Source organism: Arvicola amphibius, chromosome 1, assembly GCF_903992535.2.
Source record: "Arvicola amphibius chromosome 1, mArvAmp1.2, whole genome shotgun sequence".
Lineage (NCBI taxonomy): Eukaryota > Metazoa > Chordata > Mammalia > Rodentia > Cricetidae > Arvicola > Arvicola amphibius.
The window spans coordinates 36,496,988-36,516,251 of record NC_052047.1 but is presented as its reverse complement, the minus strand read 5'-3'; the positions used below and the strand labels follow the sequence as shown (position 1 = coordinate 36,516,251).

General features: G+C 43.8%; 1 protein-coding gene across 2 annotated transcripts in view; it reads right to left on the bottom strand.

Annotated features, from left to right (window-relative positions):
• Positions 1 to 16,522, bottom strand: part of Rbm47 (RNA binding motif protein 47) — a 34,190-nt gene extending 17,668 nt beyond the window's left edge. For both annotated transcript variants that reach the window (XM_038319595.1, XM_038319602.1), the window contains exons 1-2: positions 16,398 to 16,522; positions 8,261 to 8,420 (exon numbers count right to left, since the gene is read on the bottom strand). The gene's annotated coding sequence lies outside the window, so the exon portion shown is untranslated. The remainder of the gene's footprint in view (positions 1 to 8,260; positions 8,421 to 16,397) is intronic.
• Between the last annotated feature and the right edge of the window lie 2,742 nt (positions 16,523 to 19,264).

Below are 19,264 nucleotides of genomic sequence, written 5' to 3'. Positions count from 1 at the left end.
CTATCAACATGGTCGACTGACGGGCCACAAATGAGACTTCTGAAATCAGGTGAAGGACCTGCCAAGCTATGGCCGTGTCTCATTTAAATTGAGAGCAACTGCTTTCAGTACACCTGAGAACGGCTGACAGCATAGTTTCCAAGACTTGGGGGCGTTCTCAAAATCCCCCACTGGCTTCTTTAATGACATAACAATTCTCACTTAAGAGTCACGTCTTTTAAGGCAAACTACGAACACTCACTAGAAATGTGGTCTTGGAACACAGTCAGCTTGTCGGTACTAAAGCCAGCCTCTGCTCTCCAGTGGCAATGATCTGATGGAGCAGACGAGGAAACAACATGTAGACTTCATTCTCGTGCTAATTAGGTACACACTGTGTACAGGCTGTGCTAGGTGCTTGGGCATGCAACGGTGGTCGCTGCACAGCCCTTGTGGTCTAAGTCCAGCGAGAAAGACAGGAGAGCAGAGGGAACACCATAGGCAAAGATGCTGGAGTTGTCTGGAGTGGCTGAACGGAAGAGGCACGGAAGGGCTAGGAGAGGCTCGGGAAAGAAGTGGGGCTGGGTGGCGACAGAGCCGAAACACAGCCCTTGTTTTGTGAGGCGGCAACGGGAAACCAAAGGCCACTGGAGAATTATCTTAACAGCAGGCTGACCCAGCGTTCTGGTTAGTGAGCTCACAGCAGCTCTTGAATTCATGAGTATGTGACATCCAAAGAAGTTCCTTAGTTCTTGTGATAGTTCTGTGAGCAGAAGTTTAACATGTGTGCTCTGGAAAAGAAGTCAGCAAACCAGAGCCAGGAAGTCAAATTTGCCTTTCTGGCAATTTCCCCAGTTTTACTGCGACACACCCATGAACAATGGCGTTAGCACTGCCTATGGCCACTTTTATGCAACAAAGGTAGAGTTAAATCGTGGTGGCAGAGATTGTAAGGCTTGCAACCCAAAATGATTGACTGCCTCGTCCTGCAAAAATCTACCAAATGCTAGAAACCCCGATTCCCTGAGTTTGAGACCAGTTCCCCCATTACTCCCTCCCCCCTGCAACAACATTGCCGTATGATATCATTAACTTTTCCAGAGTCTAGGCTCCCCATTACTCTAGCCTACAAAGTGAGCAGTGCCAACGGTGATCGACATCTCAAAGGGTAATGAAGGAGACACCATGCGCCAAGTACCCACGCCCAAACCAGGTATGATTTTCGCAGGACGGAAGATTGGAGCTGAGACAGGAGGATTAAACCTGACTAAGGACACAGACAGACGTGAGGCGTAGAGCTGGTGGTAAAACTCACGCTCACTCTACCAGGCTATTTTCTCTTTGCTTCTTCCTCACGTATGGTGTTAGTTCCGGCCAGTGTAATAAAATCACAAACAGTGGGGAACTGGGGAACGGGCCTAGATCAACACAGATGACAAAGGATAAAGCCACTGCTCCATGACAGTAGTTGGGAAATTATCCCTCACAACCATAGCCCTACTTTGCCTTCCAGCCCTCAGAGCTCTGCACAGTGTATCTTAGCTACTTCTAGCACTGTCTATAGTAGCTAACATATCCAAACTGTATTCTGAAATGAACAACCCATGGAGTTATTTTTTTAAATTGCAGGGTCTCATATAGCCAGGTTGGACTTGAATTCATTATGTAACTCTGTGGCATCTCTAGCTCCGACTGTCCGGACCCTGCCCTCAGGGTGCCAAGCAACGGGACCCTCCCCTGGAGTTGCCTCAGTCCAGACTCTGCCCCTGAAAGAGCCCGCCATCAGCGGCTCACTCCTGGTGGGCATTAAAAAAGCTCCCATTTCATGAGCTCCCCTAGTGATCATCTCAACTTCCCCTGGGGCCACACAGAAATGCTTTGCACAGAATAAACCTGAATTTATTAATCCGGTTTGATTGACTTATTACATCAGCAGCAGTGGATTTCCAATAACCAGGGATTCAATTTAACAGTAACCAAGGGTGGTCTAGAGCTCCTGATCTGCTTTCTTCTGCTTCCCGAGTACTGGGACACAGATGCCACCGACCATCTGACTTAAATGGAACCCACACAACCTAACCTCCACAATGGGGTACGGGCTGCACAGCTAATAGTGTGGGGTGGCTGTGCACCTGGACCCTGAGTTATATACCTTCCCAACCTTGTGCATCCTTGGGGAACAAAACCTTCACAGAGTCAGTCAGTACCCCCAACCCAGATGGCAGTTTCACTATAAAATGCTGATAATAATATTAACTAAAGAAGCTATGAAATATAAGGGTCATCATAAGCTTAGCAAAAAGTCTTACATGGTGTTGGGGGTAGAACCCAGGTTCTTAAACACGGCGGGCAAACACCTTACTACGGAGAGACACAACTAAATTGGGGATTATAATTTAGTAAAGATGCTTAACTTTTGGCAGTAATGTCAATTTATATTTAAGATAAAACCAGACAGTCTGAAAGCAATAGACTTGGATGTCTTTCTAAAAAATTAAAAACTGGTGTATAAAACATATTTAAAAGAAAGACCACACACAAAAGAAAAAGATGAATATATTTTATGTTTTTAAAATTAATCTTTCAAGAGATGTAGGAAAAGCACTTCCCCAAATATAAAGTGAAGTTGCTCTGAGGGTGTGTGTCAACAGCACAATGTCCTCCCACTCTGAACTACATTACCCATAGCTACACGGTGAAAACACGGAATACTGCTACAGTTCTATGGTCTATGAGCACATGCTCCCTGGAGCGTGTCCTAGTATGACCTTGACCTTGTGATGGTCTATGTGAAATAGTAGTTTATAAGAATCTCACGGGTCTCTTGGTAAGAAACATGGCCAACTGAAACGAAACCTCTGGAGGGGATCGACACCGGCAAACATTAGCCCAGTGTTGGGTGTGTCCTGGCTGTTTGGTTAACATTAGTCACTGCCGTTCCAACTGTGAAATAAGACCTGCTCCCATTGGAGCAGGGGTGACATAGATCCTGTTTAAGGTGGATGCCCTAGCGTTTCAGTGACTTTAAGGCAAGAGTCCCAGTGAAAGAGAATTTCCAAGACTCTCCACAAGAAGGGGAATAAACCAAGGATTATTTTTTTGTGTGTGTAAATGAAGCTTTTTTTTTTTTCAATTGCAGCAGATGGAGACGCGTACAGAGATCTACCACTGGCCAAAATACAGAGAATAAGTGATGGTGGGTCTAGACCCACGATGCCACGACACACTCCTTACACGTAATGCAAGTCGGGGAAGAAAGATACTGAGCGCCACAGGGCAAGGATGCTTGCTGCTGGACAGCACCTTCTCGGCACACCAGGGAAGCTGCACTCGTGAAATCTCAACCACATGGCTGCCTAAGCAAGACCTACATGATGAAAACACCAGTTGACCTGCCGGCATGGGTGGGGGACGTTTCATGAGGCCCTGCCCCAGAAGACGAGCTCTAAGCAATCAATGGCACAATTAGCTTTTTTCAGGGACAAAATAACTCCAATAGCTTTTCTAATCCCAAGTGGTCAGACCTAAAAAACACATGTACACTGAACGATGCTGCATGGACTCAGTAGGTCTCATATATGTGTAATTAGAATAAATAAAGAAGAGGAGGTCATAAATTTGAGAGGAAGTAGAAGGGGTCGTGGAAGGAGTTTGAGGCAAGGAGGGATGGGTAGAGATAATGTAATTACAGTAGGTATATGTGAAATTCTCAAAAATGTGTTTAAGTTGAGTGTGAGGTATTTTTGAAGTTAAAAAGATTCCATTGAGCTGGAGACATGGTTCAGCGGTTAAGGGCAGTTGTTGCAATTACAGAGGACCCAGGTTTGGTTCCCAGCACCCACATGGTGGCTCAAAGCCATTCACATCTCCAGTTCAGGAGACCCAACAACCTCATGACCTCCACGGGCACCAGACACACACGCTGCCCATACATACATGCAGGCAAAACATTCACACACATAAAGTAAATCTAAAAACATCCATTTCAAATGCCATCACTGTATTATAGGACACCACAACTAGAGTCTCTGCAGAAAGGAAAATGGGGAAGTAAATATTTTTGTGAAAGACATAAAGCTGGAATGTTCCGGAATGGAGTCAGAGCAACCTTTCCTTGGAATATTGCTGCTGCTAAGGAGTTCTCTAGCACACAGTGGGGGACCTCGCTGGCAGTAACTCACAGGTTGACCTGATAGCAACCATATAATGCAGAAGCTCACAAATGCCCCTGTATATGAGACCACAAAACCCCTGACCCTCAGCCCTCACTCACTCACTCACTCACACAGCCCTCTTTCCATACAGGGGTGAACACTCGGGGCCATGCTGAGGGAAGTGGGTGGGACGACCACTTCCCCATGCATCCCATTGCCATTCGCCCTTGCTTCCCTTTTCTCGTCTCCCCCCCTCCCCTTCTTAGGCTCCCATTTGCTATCTCTGATTTCCAACTGTAATCACCTTGGTTAATTAGTAGCCAGAGGAACAAGTGGGAATTGAGCTATGTGGTTGTCTGAGTGCTACTTGCTTTTAGTGCTTGTTGAAACAATTTCCTCCAGTATGGTCATACACGGTTCATGATCAGTAAAGGGAGAGCTTGGCTATGAAAACCTGAAATGTCCGTTTATCTACAAACGAGTTCTGAAGGTCAAATGAGCATGCTATTTGGAACAAACAACTTGCTTTGCTTACTTCTGAGGCTATGAAAGTCACAGACAGGAGGAAGGGAAGAGAGGGGCGGGGAGAACCATTTCCGAGTCTCTATACAACTTACGTAGGCAGTAAAAGTTGAGACAACTGCCTGTATTAACAGTTCTAGAAAGTAAAGCAATAATGAAGGCCACCATGAAATATCCACTTAGTAGACGGGTGGAGGGAAGCAGAAAACATGGTTCACTGAGTGGTAAGAAATTGAGTGGTTTGTCAGGGATCTAGAAACAGGTGTTGGGGTTGATTGACGGCATGACTCATGAGTTCTCTGCTTCCACCCTGCACGCCTGGAGTTAATATTTCAGCCAAAAGCTGAAAAAACACCCCTGATCTGAGCTAATCATTTATTCTCAAGCTCACATGGACATGTTGGCTGCTCTGAGTCACATGTGAATAGACTTTCAAGGGACAAGCACTATGCTAGTCTCAGAAGTTATTTTTAGAAAGCACGGGCTATCTTAGGCTATCCGGGGTGAGAAAAGGCGATTTGCTCACTGATTTCTTCTTTTTCCAAATCCCCATTTTATGGCAAAGTGAGAATGAGAACCCACAATGGCCAAAACAGTTTATCCCTTGTAAATCAATCCCAGTGAAAACCAGAAGAGGGGTGGGCCTGGTAAACCCTGTCCCGAAAACTACCTTAACAGATTTAACACTAACTGATTTGGAATTTGGACACGGACTCCCCGTGCCAAGTGTCCCGATGTTGAAAGTCTAACTGAATCTTGCTCTAACAGAGGAGCCTGAAACTGTGGGTTGCATAAACGCAGCTCTGCTGTTATCTTAAGCCCCACAGAGAGCAGGCAGCTCACTGCAGACCTTTGATACTAGGAGGGGCAGTGTACACAACCACGAGTTTCTTCCTCCTCAAAATTCTGCCCAGGAAGGTGCCGGGTAGACCTTCACATTTTATACCGGAAGCGAACGTAGGTTCTGTCCGCAGGAAAACGGGACCAGGGAAACTTCTGGAAACACAGCTTGCCCACAGTTCTGTTGGTAGACTAGTTTATAGTTTCTCTGAAGCGGCCTGAAGAACATTTGATTTCTGTGCAAATGGTGTGTCAGCCGCCGGCAGCTCTCTGCCCCCGGCCACACTGAGTACGACCTCTCTCGTTCCTTCCGCTGTCAAATGTATATTCTCAAGCCACACACACACAGCTGTGCACAAACATGCTTCACACACTATCAATTTCTGCTGTGATCTTCCTGGGAACTTCATCAGACAAAAACGCTGCTAGTTACGTGTGCGAGCTGCTTCCCCAACTCTTCTCTCATCGAGCTGTGGGGCGAGGAGCTGGAGCCTACTAGAAAAGTAACGCAGACGAATGTTGAGTGTGAACGTCTAAGCCATCGGAGTAACTTACTTCTGGCCAGCATGTGCCTTCATCCAAGATTTGGCGGTATTAAAAAGTACTTATTTACAAAGAATCCTGGCCCTAATTTTACACTATATGCAAAAACTAACTTAACAGAGGCCAAAGGTCTAAATCTAAGGCACCAAACTAAGAAAGAAAATAGAAGGAAAGGTTCATGGACTTGACACTGAACCATAGGTAGCAAAAGAAGAAAGAGATAAACTTCATTAAAATTTTAAAAATTGAGCCAGGCATAGTGGTGTGTTGGGAGACTCCTGTAATCCCAGCATGGGAGGCCGAGGTAGGAGGATCAGTTGTCAAGGCCAGCCTGGGCTTGAAGATACTGTCTCCACATAAATAAATAAAATAAAAGCTTTAAAACTTTAGCTGTGCTGTGGTAGCCTCTGAGTTCGAGGCCAGTTTGGCCAACAGTTCGAGTTCCAGGACAGCCAGGGCGACACAGAGAAACGTGTCTCGAAAAAAAACAAAACAAAAAAACTCCAACCAATAAATAAAGAAAGGAAGGAAGGAAGAAAATAACCACAAAACAAACAAACAAACAGACAAACAAAAAACCCAACAAAAACAAAAAAGCAAGCCAAAAACCATGCAAAACTCGACTGGGATGTGACTCAGTATCAGAACACCTGCCTGGCATGCAAAGGCTTTGGGTTCCATCCCCAGTACTGATTGCAAAAGAAAAAAAAAATCAAATCTTGTTAATCAAGTAACACCATAAACAGAAACAAAAGGCGCCCCACAGTGCAGGAGGAAAATATGTGCAAATCATCTTTTAGAAAAGACCAGTGCTCAGAATCCACAAAGAACCACAAACTCAGCCAAAGCCAGCAGGCAATGGACTTGAACACACACTTCTTCAGATACAACAGATGCATGAAAAGTCCGAGCATCATTAATCGCTAGGGATGAGAGAATCAAAGCCGTCTGATACAACATTTTATATCATTATAATGGCAGTCATCAAACAAACCCTCACACCATAGCCAGTTAAGAGGACAAACTGGACCTCTTCGAACAATGTTGGTGACAATGTAAAAACATGGTGGAAAATATGTTGGTGCTTCAGGACAAACAAAACCTATAAATACTTTGAATCCACCAATCCCATCGCTAGATGTCAATCCAAAATAAAGGCAGGACTGAGAGACGCTCGTGGGAGTCTCATTTACAGCAGCCCCAAACCGGAAGCAACCCAGATACCTGCTGATGGATAAAAGACAAACAAGACTTGGTCTGTATCTTATAGCAGAACAATAGTCAGTCTCCCAACGAAATGAGCATTCTATGAACCTTGAAGACATGCTTTGTGAAGTACGCCGGCACAAAAGAAAGAACAAATGTCATGAACTGGAAAGTCTGATATGACAGTTATTTCTGTTTTATAGAACAGGCAAGAAAGCCACTTTTTTGTTGTTTATTTATTTTGAGACAGGGTTTCTCTGTGTTACAGTCCTAGCTGTCCTGGAATGAGCTCTTGTAGACCAAGTTGGGCTCGATACTCAGAGATTCGCCTACCTCTGTCTCCCGAGTGCTGGGATTAAAGGAGTGTGCCACCACGGCCCAGCACAAGAAGGCCAGGCCAGTTTACAGAGGGTATGAGGATGGCTCCAAAATCACAAATACTGTCACACCAAATCTTCTGTCTGCCTTGTACTGAGAGCCTTCCTAGTGTACCAGGCATTGAAAGATGTCAAACTGATGGCTGCAGGCTGTGGTGGCGCTACCAGTAACCCCAGTACTTGCCTGGTGGAGGCAGGAGGATCGAGGGTTCAAAGTTATCTTGAAAAACAAGAGACTGTCTCAAAAACATACAAACAAAGAAGCAAAGCAAGAAGAGAAAGAGAGAGAGAGAGAGAGAGAGAGAGAGAGAGAGGAAAAGAGAGGGAGGGAGGATGGAAAGAGGAAGGGAGGGAGGGAGGAAGGAAGGAAGAAAATGTTAGTGCCCTCTGAGAAGTCAGAAGCAGACAGTAAGCAGCCTGAATGACCCTCTGTCTCTTCCAACAGGCAGACAGGAGAAGATTTGTCCTCTCAAGCCACAAAGAGGTGACGTGTACAAAGAAATAAGGATCTGTAGCGCAGCGTCAGAGTGACCCACCGTCACGTGTAACGCACCACTAATTTGCCATGTAAACACACATCAGGCCTACAGTGACTGACAGCGATGTCCTGCTCGACAGGAAGGGGAACTGTGTTCTTACTTAAGAAGGAAAGGGTTCCAGGAAGTGCACTCACTAGATGTCACCAGTTCAACCGCTCCTGGTTCTTTCTACAAAGGCAGAACAGGGGAATGCAGGCCGATTCAGGCAGCTTGTTTGGGATTTCTCTGTTCAGTTCTTGAAGAGTCCTTTGGGACAAATCCTAGAGGGTAGAAGAGAAAAAGATGTTAGAAGATGCTCTGTTTTGCTCTATTTCAACGTCGCTTTCACATGTGCCTGGAAATCAAGGAGGTTTTCTTCAGAAAATAAACCCGCCACTGCTCCCACTACTCAAGAAACCATTACTCTAATGTTCTCGAGAAACCAAGAAATGTAACTCTTTATCCCACCCTGGAAGAAGTGGGGAATTGCGACGGGAGTGTGACCAATTTCTTCCACGTGGTATGTTTTGACCTTCGACGTTGCTACGACTTAGAGACCTGCATACTGCTAAGGAAGGGCACAGAGCAGCCAGGAGACTCAAAAGAGACGGGCCGCCTGATAAACACATACCTAGCTGGTGCCTCGCCCCTGCTCCGTGGCGCAATGCTGCACCCCATTAACAAACCAACACTCCTGCCTGACTGCATCCCATAGCGGGTCCACACAACCACGGAATCAAGGCACTCGTGATCCACCTCTGTCCTGAAGTCAGCCAAGACTTTCGAGGATGTTTCCTTTCAAGGCGAGGGTTATGAGGAATGAGAAGTACTAACTAGTTCTGGTTTTAGGTTAATCGTGAAAGCCACAGTACAAAAATATTCAAGTGAAGAGAACATAAAGTTCCAGTAAAACTGTTCAAGACACACAGATACATCAGATAAAAGTATCACAGTATATCTTTCCTTTACTCCATACCTGGAGATACACCAACTACCGACAGACCCGCTCAAGCTACTGGAAGATCCAAATGGCTTATGGCCACATTTCTAAATGCAGTATGGCGCTACAACTGTAACACCAACTGGAAGCTAGGTGAGACTTTTAACTCCATTCTGAGCATATCCTGGTATGTGTGTTCTGAGACAGACAGAGGCATGCTATCTATCCCATAATGGCCTGAAATTTGCAGTCCCCCTGCCTCTGCCTCTAAAGTGCAGGAATTACAGGCACACGCCACCACTGCCTTGACCGGCCATTGTCTTCACCTCCATGCAAAGCCCTTCACTTGTTTGCAGTACAAAATACAGTTGACTTGCTCGGTTTAAAGAGCTGGTTTTGCCACCGTTGTTTGTTTTGGGTTGCATTATGTGTTCTTCCACCCAAAATTTAGCTAAACCTAAAAACAAAACCTAGAAAACAAGAGCCAGGGGATTCATGGGGACATTGGAGGACCTTTAGAGCTCTGCAGAGCACAGTTTGGAATCTTCTGGATTGACTGGCCTATAAAGTCAGTTAAAACGCAAAATTGTTTAGCCACATCTCTATCGGAATGGCTGGTGTTCTGTAGGATCCATGGCTTTACGAGAACGCAAGCGACAACCTCAGCCGGACCCCAAGTCAAATCTGCATCAACAAAGGTTTTCTCAAAGAGGAAAAGGCCACACTTAAATTGGAGGATAGTGGATGTTTAACACGTGACCTCTCGATGCACAGTCTTTATCCAGCCCTGAAAAAAAAATGGCCCTGTGTGTTGCACTATGGATAACAATCCAACATGACAGTTTGATAAAAACCTTGGAAATTAAAGTGTAAATTAAAAGCCCTGTCGTAAAATTAGTTGCAGCGTCAAGACAACAGAATAAAGTGTGTACTCCGACACCAAGCTCTCCTGAGATCTTTCACCGGAAATATCTATGAAGCCCAGATATCTGCATAGAACTTTGAGGGATCCCACTTCCATAATAGTAAAAGATCCCCCTCAGCAAGGCAATATCTCAGAAGTGGACACAAACTCTGTAATCTGAAAACAAACTACTAATGTATACTGAAACTTGGGCTTCATGGTTTTATGCTGTGCTTTAGGGAAAGAAGGCTCACTGAGGGGCAGTCATAGCTATTAAAGTAAGAAAATCCCTTAAAGTATAACATGTAGGCTCAATTGTATACTTCTAGAAAATTCAGACTTTCTACAATGAATCTAAACAGAATTTATTTCATAAAACTTCAGTATTTGCTATTCTGATTGCTCACAAAGATCTTCAAATAAAACCCACAAGTTTGGCTTTATACATCCTTCTCCCTCCCTTCCTTCCTTCCTTCCTTCCTTCCTTCCTTCCTTCCTTCCTTCCTTCCTTCCTTCCTTCCTTCCTTCTTCCCTCTCTTTGTGGAGTAAGACTCGGAGCTGTTCGGGGCTCCCAGCATACGAGGTGGGATCCTCAGCTGATGCTGGATGTCACCATTTTTGCTGTCTACTCTGACTTCATTTCAGCTCATATTCTTTCTGTATCTGGTCAGAGTACACATAGCTTGTTGGTTTTGGTGGTAGTGGTTAGCTGGATTTTGTTTTTGAGACAGGTTATTACACCATATGCCAGGCCTGGAATCCATAATAAACCTTCTGCCTTATACTCATGAATGTAAAAAATATATATAGATATAAAATATGATTATAGATATAAACCCCTGTGCCTGGATGCCACACTGGGTTTCTTTAAGTATTGTTATTATTATTAATTATTGTTACTTTGCTACTATCATCTGTGCGTGTGTGTATATATGATGTACATATGTGCAGTTCTTTGTAGAATTCTCTCCTTCTACCTCCATATAGGTTCCACGAATTGAACTCCAGCAGGCAGGCTTGCAGCAGTCAGCAAGAATAATTATATCCTGAGCTACAGCAAAGGTCCACACAGTAAAGCAAAAACGACAACAAAAAACCCAACCAAGCAAACAAAAACTTTACAACTGTTCTTTTCCTTTAAAATTAAAACTTCTCTTTAAAAGATTTCATTCTTATTTTTTCATTTTATGAGTTTGTTGCAGTAAATAGGGGGCATCATGCTCGTGCAGTATTCAACAAGGCCAGATGAGGGCGTTGGAGCTATGAGAACTCCAATCAGAGATGGTCGTGGGTGGCCACACGGTGCTGGGAACTGACTCCATGGCCTCTACAAAAGCATTAGATGATGAGCCGTCTCTCCAGCCCCCTGTGCATGTGGTCTTTAAAGTCGTTTCAAATTCAATTTTGGAATGAGGCCCGATACACTAATATTCAAACAAACCAACAAAGACCAAAAAAAAAAAAAAAAACCTTAAAAAAAATAACCTTAAAAAAAATCTTAGTCCAAAGTCAAGACCTGCGCTGTGCTGCTTCAACCCTCCTCAGTCACAAGCTGAGGCTAAAGTTAAGATTCCCACCCCTACTCTCTACCAGTTTCTAGAGACATGTACTTAGGAGGGTGTACGTGTGAGCAGAGGCCAAGAAACGACTAAGGAGCTCGTGAGCATAGAGGGAGAAAAGAGTTTTTTCAGGGACATGAGGGGAGGATAAGAGAACATTGTAGAGAAAGAGGCGGGAGGAACAGAATGGAGAGAGACAGCAGAGCGGAATGTGTGTGGTGGGGGAGGGGTAAGAATCAACCAGGCGTGGATAATGTCATAAAGAAATATGCTACTTTATCTAGTAATTAAAATGAATTAGTAGCAATCACTTATGTCTTTCATTTTGTAAGACTGGGGCAGCTTACGTAGCCCAGGTTAGTCTCAAACTCAGGACAAAGCTCAAGACGACCTGGAAGGCCTGATACTCTGGCCTTCGCTCTTAGTACTGTTTGTAGGTATGTGCTACGCTACTGCCAGGCAGGAATACTTTTTAATGGAAACAGATTCCGTCTTAAGATAAATAAATCACTTGCCCACTCTTGAGGAGGAAGTAAATGGATTTAAAACTACCAGGAAACAGTGCAGGCCGGCCATCAGATTTCTGCTGGCCACTGGTCTTCTTGCACTGCTGGATCTCAGATATGCTCTCAGCGGTCCAGGCCTCCGCCTTCTCGGGTGTTTCCTGAACTTGAGTATCATTACATGAATTAAAGCTCTTACATTTGGAAGCATACTGCAAATGGCCAGCCCCTAGCTTCCGTAGCCTCCTGGACGGCCTTTATCCTGCTCGCTGCTGCCCGCTATGAATCCAGCTCTCACAGCAGACGGTGGCCTTAAACCCACACTATTCGGTCCCATCAGCCTCTTGGTGCTATCTTTAGAATAACGTCGATATCCTGCTAAGATGTGAAGAGCCTCACTCCTCATCCAGCTTCATGGCATGCCTCGGTTTCCCTTACAGGTTATTCCTGGTGCTTCAGATCCCCTCAGACCCTCTCTGCCTGGCCAGGCTGAACTTCAACTTCCCTCCTCCAGTGAAGCAGACTGGGGAGGCTCCTGAGACTTGTGCCCACAGTGTTATCTAACACTCTTCCTGACACATAGGAAATTGCCACATTGATGACAAACATGGTAGAATTTTGGCATATGATTTAAGCTTACAATAACTGTTCGAACCACGCTCATCTTCAACTAAGTTAAAACTTTACCAGGGCAGAGTCTGGTCTGACTCACATCTAGATCCAGAGCAGGTGTTTAATTAATTAACGTGAGATGTCACTGTGACTTTTTTAAATGATAAGTACTTAACATTGTTACTGGTAGTTAAAATCATATGCTTTAATCCAAAATTTTTGATTTTGATAATAATGAAGAAACAGAATAAATAAGTTCAAGGTAACATTTCACATCTGGTATTTTTGCAAAAATTTGAGATCAGTAAATATAACAATTTTGTAATGTATATCCCCCAAGGATAGAATTCAGCCTATCCATATGGCATTATTTATGAACTTATTTTAAGTCTCAAATGTTTCTCACTGCTTGGCAGCACAAAAAGAGCTTGCAAGGGAAACTAGGGATTTGGATTTAGCAATTAGCTAAGGAAACATAGCCTCCAAAGAGTGGTGGAGCTGGACCGGGCATTTTAAAGAGCCCTTCTGCCTGATAGTTAGAAGAACACCTCCTGACACCTCCCACATCACCTTATCCAATACACACGTCTGTGTCTACCCTTCCTGAAATGAAGAAACCCAGGGGAAGGCAAGCTGGAATGGGATGTAGGGTGGGCAAGGCTAAGTCAGCAGCTAGGAGCCAATGACGACAGCAGCTGGGAGCAAATGCCACAGCAGCTAGGAGCCAATGACACAGCAGCTGGGAGCCAATGACACAGCAGCTAGGAGTCAATGACGACAGCAGCTGGGAGCCAATGACACAGCAGCTAGGAGCCAATGCCTCAGCAGTGGCTCAGTTCTTGAATCCTCACTGTACATGAGGCACTGTGTTAAGCATCCCTTGTGTGACATCATCTTACTTCTGCTACAATAAGGAAGCAAGAACTATGCTGCTAGTCTTTGGGGAGACAGAGAACCAGCACAGAGAAGCTGACCAAAGACTATGGCAACACAGATTCGAACACGGAGGGTCGGAGACCAGAGCCTGAGCTCTAAATTAGTATGTTCTCTGAGAGAGTCCAATTGATCCAGGATGGGAGAGCTGAAAATTCCAATTGGAGAGAGAGAGAGAGAGAGAGAGAGAGAGAGAGAGAGAGAGAGAGAGAGAGAGAGAGAGAGAGAGAGAGAGAGAGACTTATGGTTTAGATCATCGGTGTTTCCTCAAAGGCTCACATGTGAAAGGATTGGGGGTAGTAAGAGGTAGGACCTCATGGGGAATCTTGGACCACTGCTTGAGAGTGCCCTGACAGAGATGGTGGGGTCCTAGGCCCTATCTTTATACTTCCTGGTTATGAGGGAAGAAGCTTGGCTCCACCATGCCATGTGTCCTCATCACAGGCCCAAATCAACAGGGCCCGTCAATCATGAACTCTAACCTCTGAAAGACCAAGGGAAAATAATCTATTCCTCTTTTTAAAAAAGTGGGCCTCACCCTGTAGCCCAGGTTGACCCAAAACTTGGCAATCTTGCCTCAGTTTTCAGAGTGCTGGAATTATACCTCTTGTTCCCTAAATCTTCTCTCTCTCTCTCTCTCTCTCTCTCTCTCTCTCTCTCTTCTGAGACAGGGTTTCTCTGTGTAACAGTCCTAGCTGTCCTGGAACTAGCTCTTGTAGACCAGACTGGCCTCGAACTCACAGAGATCTCCGTGCCTCTGCCTCCGGAGTACTGGGATTAAAAGCATGTGCCACACCACCTGGCTTGTTCCCTAAATTCTTAAAACGCCATCACATTTTGGAAATATTTTGAGAAAAAGATCCCATGAAATAATTAAGCGATGTCTACAACTTCACTTTTTACTTCTTGGTTAATAGTCCCTAATCAGACATCTCTTACTTGTTAACGTTTTACAAAAGGACCCATCTTTTGAAGACGGAGAAAAAGAACATGTTAAATTTACACCACAGAAATACAAATTAAACAGACTAGTGAATCTCTACGTACAGCTCATAGGTGGTGCTGTGAGAGTGTCACCTCCCACCTCCTTCATCTTTGCGCGTTGACATCTGACCCTTTTTATAACATGCACCTTGTACCAGTGAAACCTAAGGCACCAGCTAGTTACTTATTAAACGTGGGTGCCAAAGGCTGACTTGTACAGATTACACTGTTAACCGCCCAGCCCGGCCCGTGTGCAGGACTGGACACGAGCAATTCATAGCTGTGAAATTCTGTCGTATTGGCAGAATTCAGCTACAATCTGTGTCTGACCTCTGATCTGCGAGGTTCATCTGAACCTTCGGACCTCAGCTTGCGGCTGAGAACAGCGATGGTTACCAAGCTTTAGCCAAAGCCAGGTAAATAGTTAACACTGTGACTGCTGCTGGCCCTGCCCCCAAGCCTGATCCCTGAAAGATCAGTGAGAACCAGAGCCGAGTCACTGAAGGCAACGTTGAGAGCGAGCTTCAAAAAAACACGGCATTTCGAGCGAAACTTGTAGAAAGTAGGATATTTTATAATGAAAACCTCTTTAAATAAATACCAAGAAAAGGGGAATCTGGGGCCAGAAAGAAGGCTCCTTCGGTAGAGCACTTTGCTTCACAACCCTGACAATCTGGCTGATCTCCAGAGTCCAAGTAGAGGCAGGAGAGAACCAACGCCATAGAAGTTGTTCTCTGATGTATACAGGGCACCATGTATACATGAACACACACACACAAGAACACACATATACACACACACACCTTTAATATCCAGTGATAAGCTCACTAATATTCTCTTTACAAATTAGACAAAAACAACACATACTAAATGCTTTGTAATGTTATGTTCTTATCGAACAGTACAATGCCTCAGCTTATTTTAGATTAATGCACTATCACGTTACAAAATACAAACCCATTTTGAGCCACTTTCTGAACAAAGTACTCATGGAAAACCAGTTACTAATATTACAGACAAGTTTACCTTTGACACTAACAATATAGTAGCCATGAATAAGGCTGACACTAAGGGCTGAGTGGACTCCCGGGCACTCTGTGTCCATACTGACTGATGGCAGTGAAGAGCTTCTTCCCACGACAGTGGAGGAGGGCTCGTTATGACCAGAGAGATGTTCCTCTTGACGGTTAGCTTTCACTTTAAGTCCTATCCAAATTGCTTCATTTTTAGGTAGAAAGGTGAAAAAGAATTCTGCTTTTCCAGTCGTGATTAATATTAGAATGGACCACATAAAGTATATAAAGTAGTAAAGTAAAAAAAAAAAAAGCATAGCGTCTACAGTTAAATAATTTCATTTCTTAAACTTAAATGACAGTTTTGAAAAAAGTGACTCAAACAAGAGGAAATATCACTGGTACAGTTTTATATATTATCATAATGCTAATTCCTAATTTATGTTTAGTTATCGTATTTTCTTCTCTAAAGACTGAGACAAATTATTGCTTATATTATATGGTTTAAATTGCAAACTATAAATATATATTTGTGAAGACCTAGATTTTTATCAAGTATATGAAGTAAAAAAAAAGCTGTAAAACTAAAGAATGTTTTTCAAATCCCACCCATAACTAGAAAGCTGGAGTTTTACCAACAGTAAGGCAAATGAGGTAGTGTTTAAGATTCTTAAGAACTTAAGATGTATATACCACTGTTAATTAAAACAAAGCCCAAACAGATTGTTTGATAAACCTAATAATAAATTGCCTTAAGTGAACACAACCACCTTCTTCATACCTCAATGAAAATAAGTAAGGTTTCCCTACCTTTCCAGTCTTGAAATCTGGACGCACAGGCTAATTGTAACCACAGCCAGGCTTCAGTAACCTTTGTCCCTAACTCCAGGAACAACGTGACTCTGCTCTACCTGGTTCCTGGTTCTCCACTGGCCAATGGGTTTTGGCTTTGGGAGTCATTTGCTAAGGACACTTGGAGTGAGTTTGAAGGCGGGGCTCAGAAGGCAGGGAGGGTTCACAGCTGTCACGTGGAAATGCTTAATAACCATATGGAAATTAGTGCGAAACCCACTCCGTCCAAGAGAAAATTGGGAAAGTCCAAGGCAACAGAAACACTGGCATTTTATAGAAAAGAAATTTAACTGAAAGATTTCACTCAAGCTCCAATCATGACTAAAAGGAAATCAATGATTTTCTTTCCAGTCACCCTTTGGAGAATCGTGTGTGTGTGTGTGTGTGTGTGTGTGTGTGTGTGTGTGTGTGTGTGTGCGCGCGCACGCATGCGCACGCCCTTGCTCCACTTCATATAAATAAGAGACATAGTAATTCCTACCTCACATGGGGCGCTGTGCGGATTAAATAAATAAATATGTTTAAGTGAGCAGAAAGGTTTCTGGCAAAGTAGAAAGCACTCAGAAAATAACACTGTCTCTGGAACACTGAACAAGGTAACACACAGTTCGAATCCCAGAACTTGGGAGGCTGACGTAAGAGGCTCAACGATTCAAGGCCAGTCTGCTTTATCTAGCAAGGCTGCCTCAAAGTCTTAGAGAAAGACGAGGCTTCTGGGAAATGCTGTATTTTTAGCGAACGTGGCTTTCCCTCCAGCCCACCTTTATCTCAGGTAGATAACCTGGGTTACTGGGCACTTTATCTCAACCAATCACTACCAAAAATCCTACTTATAAATGTGATAGAAAAAGATGCAATAATCCCACATGAACTAAACCCTCATTTTATTTTGTTTATTAATTTGAAGCTGAAATAGAGTGACCGCCGAAACAAGTAGAGGGGGCACAGAAAGACAAAGAGACTGGTAAAATGAGCCTCGTGGTAAGAAAGACTCAGACAACATTCCAAAACACTTCAAAGTAAATACCCTCCGCCAAAAATCCAGAAACAATCAAACAAAAAAAAAAAAAAACCCGCCTCTGCAAGTGGAGTTAGGGCATCAGAGGAAGAGGGAGAGGAGAAACTGAGAGGGCTCTTGATACCCATGTGACACCCAGTACTCTCCAAACGTGGATCAAGATGAGCTCCTATAAAGAAATGAAACCTGACTCTCTTCCTAATGCAGCGTTTGGGCACAGAGCAGTGGTCCTGTATGTGAGCGCAGCATGCTCAGGGCTCTGGGCTGAATCCCCAGGTGTGAGCGGGGAAGCTGGATGCGAGGAAGCTCTCTGCAAGGCCAGCACTGGGGAGGTGGCAGGGTCAGGAGTCAAGGCCAGCCTGAGGTCAGGAGGCCGCGTCCCAAAATACCAGCCAACCAACAGTCTAAACTGTGACTGCAGGTTTTCCCTTAGAGGTTATTGTGTCTGTCCAATTCACTGAATTTATGACAGTTTTGAAGTGGACAGTGTCAGAGATCAAAAGTCCAGAGGGCCGAGTCTGCGTTCAGTTTATTCTTCTATCCCAATTTTATAAAAGGAAATTTTATTGCTTCTATATAAAGCGATCAATACTGAGAAAGATTAGTGACTTAATAAAAGGTCAAAATCCTCATGCTCCGGTGAGTACAAAGGCAGCACAAATTGGACTCACGTGGTTTTGTTTGTTTGTTTGTTTCATTTTTCATTTTTGTCTAGGGGGAGAGGCCACAGGGGTGGGGGGCAGGCCTGAGAGGACTGAGAAGTGAGAACGTTCGGGGTACATAGTATGAAATTCCCAAATAGTCAACGAAAATATTACGAAAAAATAAATAAAAATAGTCAAAATTCAAAACAGATCTTAGATTATAAAATGTCAACTATTACATGAAACCAAATTTCTAGGCTAACCAAAATGGAAAACCAAAGATTCCCTAGTTACTAAATCAGTCTTTTAAAAATATATTTTAAACAAAATTTTTAACAACAAATAGGACTGAGAAATTTGATTTTTTTTCCTTAACACTTATTTATTTAGGGTGTCTCATGTGCCTCAGTGGGCATGCAGAGGTCAGAGGGCAACTCATAGGAGTCAGTTCTTTCCTTCTACCACGTGGGTCCCAGGAATCAAACTCAGGTTAGCAGGCTTGGTGGCAGGCATGTTTACCCACTGAGACTTAGACTCAGAATTTGCTTTTATGTAAGAGTACCTTGGGGTCAGACAGATAGCTTAGCAGTTAAGGGCACTTATCCATGTAGAAGACCAGGGCTAAATTCTCAGCATCCACAAGAAGGCTCACAACCCTCCAGCTCCAGAGGATCTAATGCTCCCTTCTGGCTCCTGTGAGCATTGCATGCACGTGCTATGAAAGACATACATACGCTGCAAAACACATTTAAACATAAATAAAAATAAATACAACTTTAAAAAATAGTATACCATGTAAGAAAAAGTCCTGTGCTTACAGGATGTTTGGAACATTAGATCGTATTTCATGTTTGGAGAAGTTTTTTTTTTTTTAAAAAAAAATGAGAATGTGCATATTTATGAGTAAGCATATTAAAATAAACACTAACTCTAAAATACAAAACTTTGGGAAAAACATTTAAGGATGGCAAGTTTGAAGGTAGGGTGGGGTCTGAATCAACCTGGAGTGCTTACTCAGCATGTGCAGGGCGCTGGCTTTCAGAAATAAAAGAGCTAGTTAGGTGGTGGGACCAAGTGGTTCTCACAGAATACTTAAAAGCAGCAATTATGACTCCAATTATAGTCTGCCTTCAACACGAAAATGAGCCAAATCCTCATGCTCT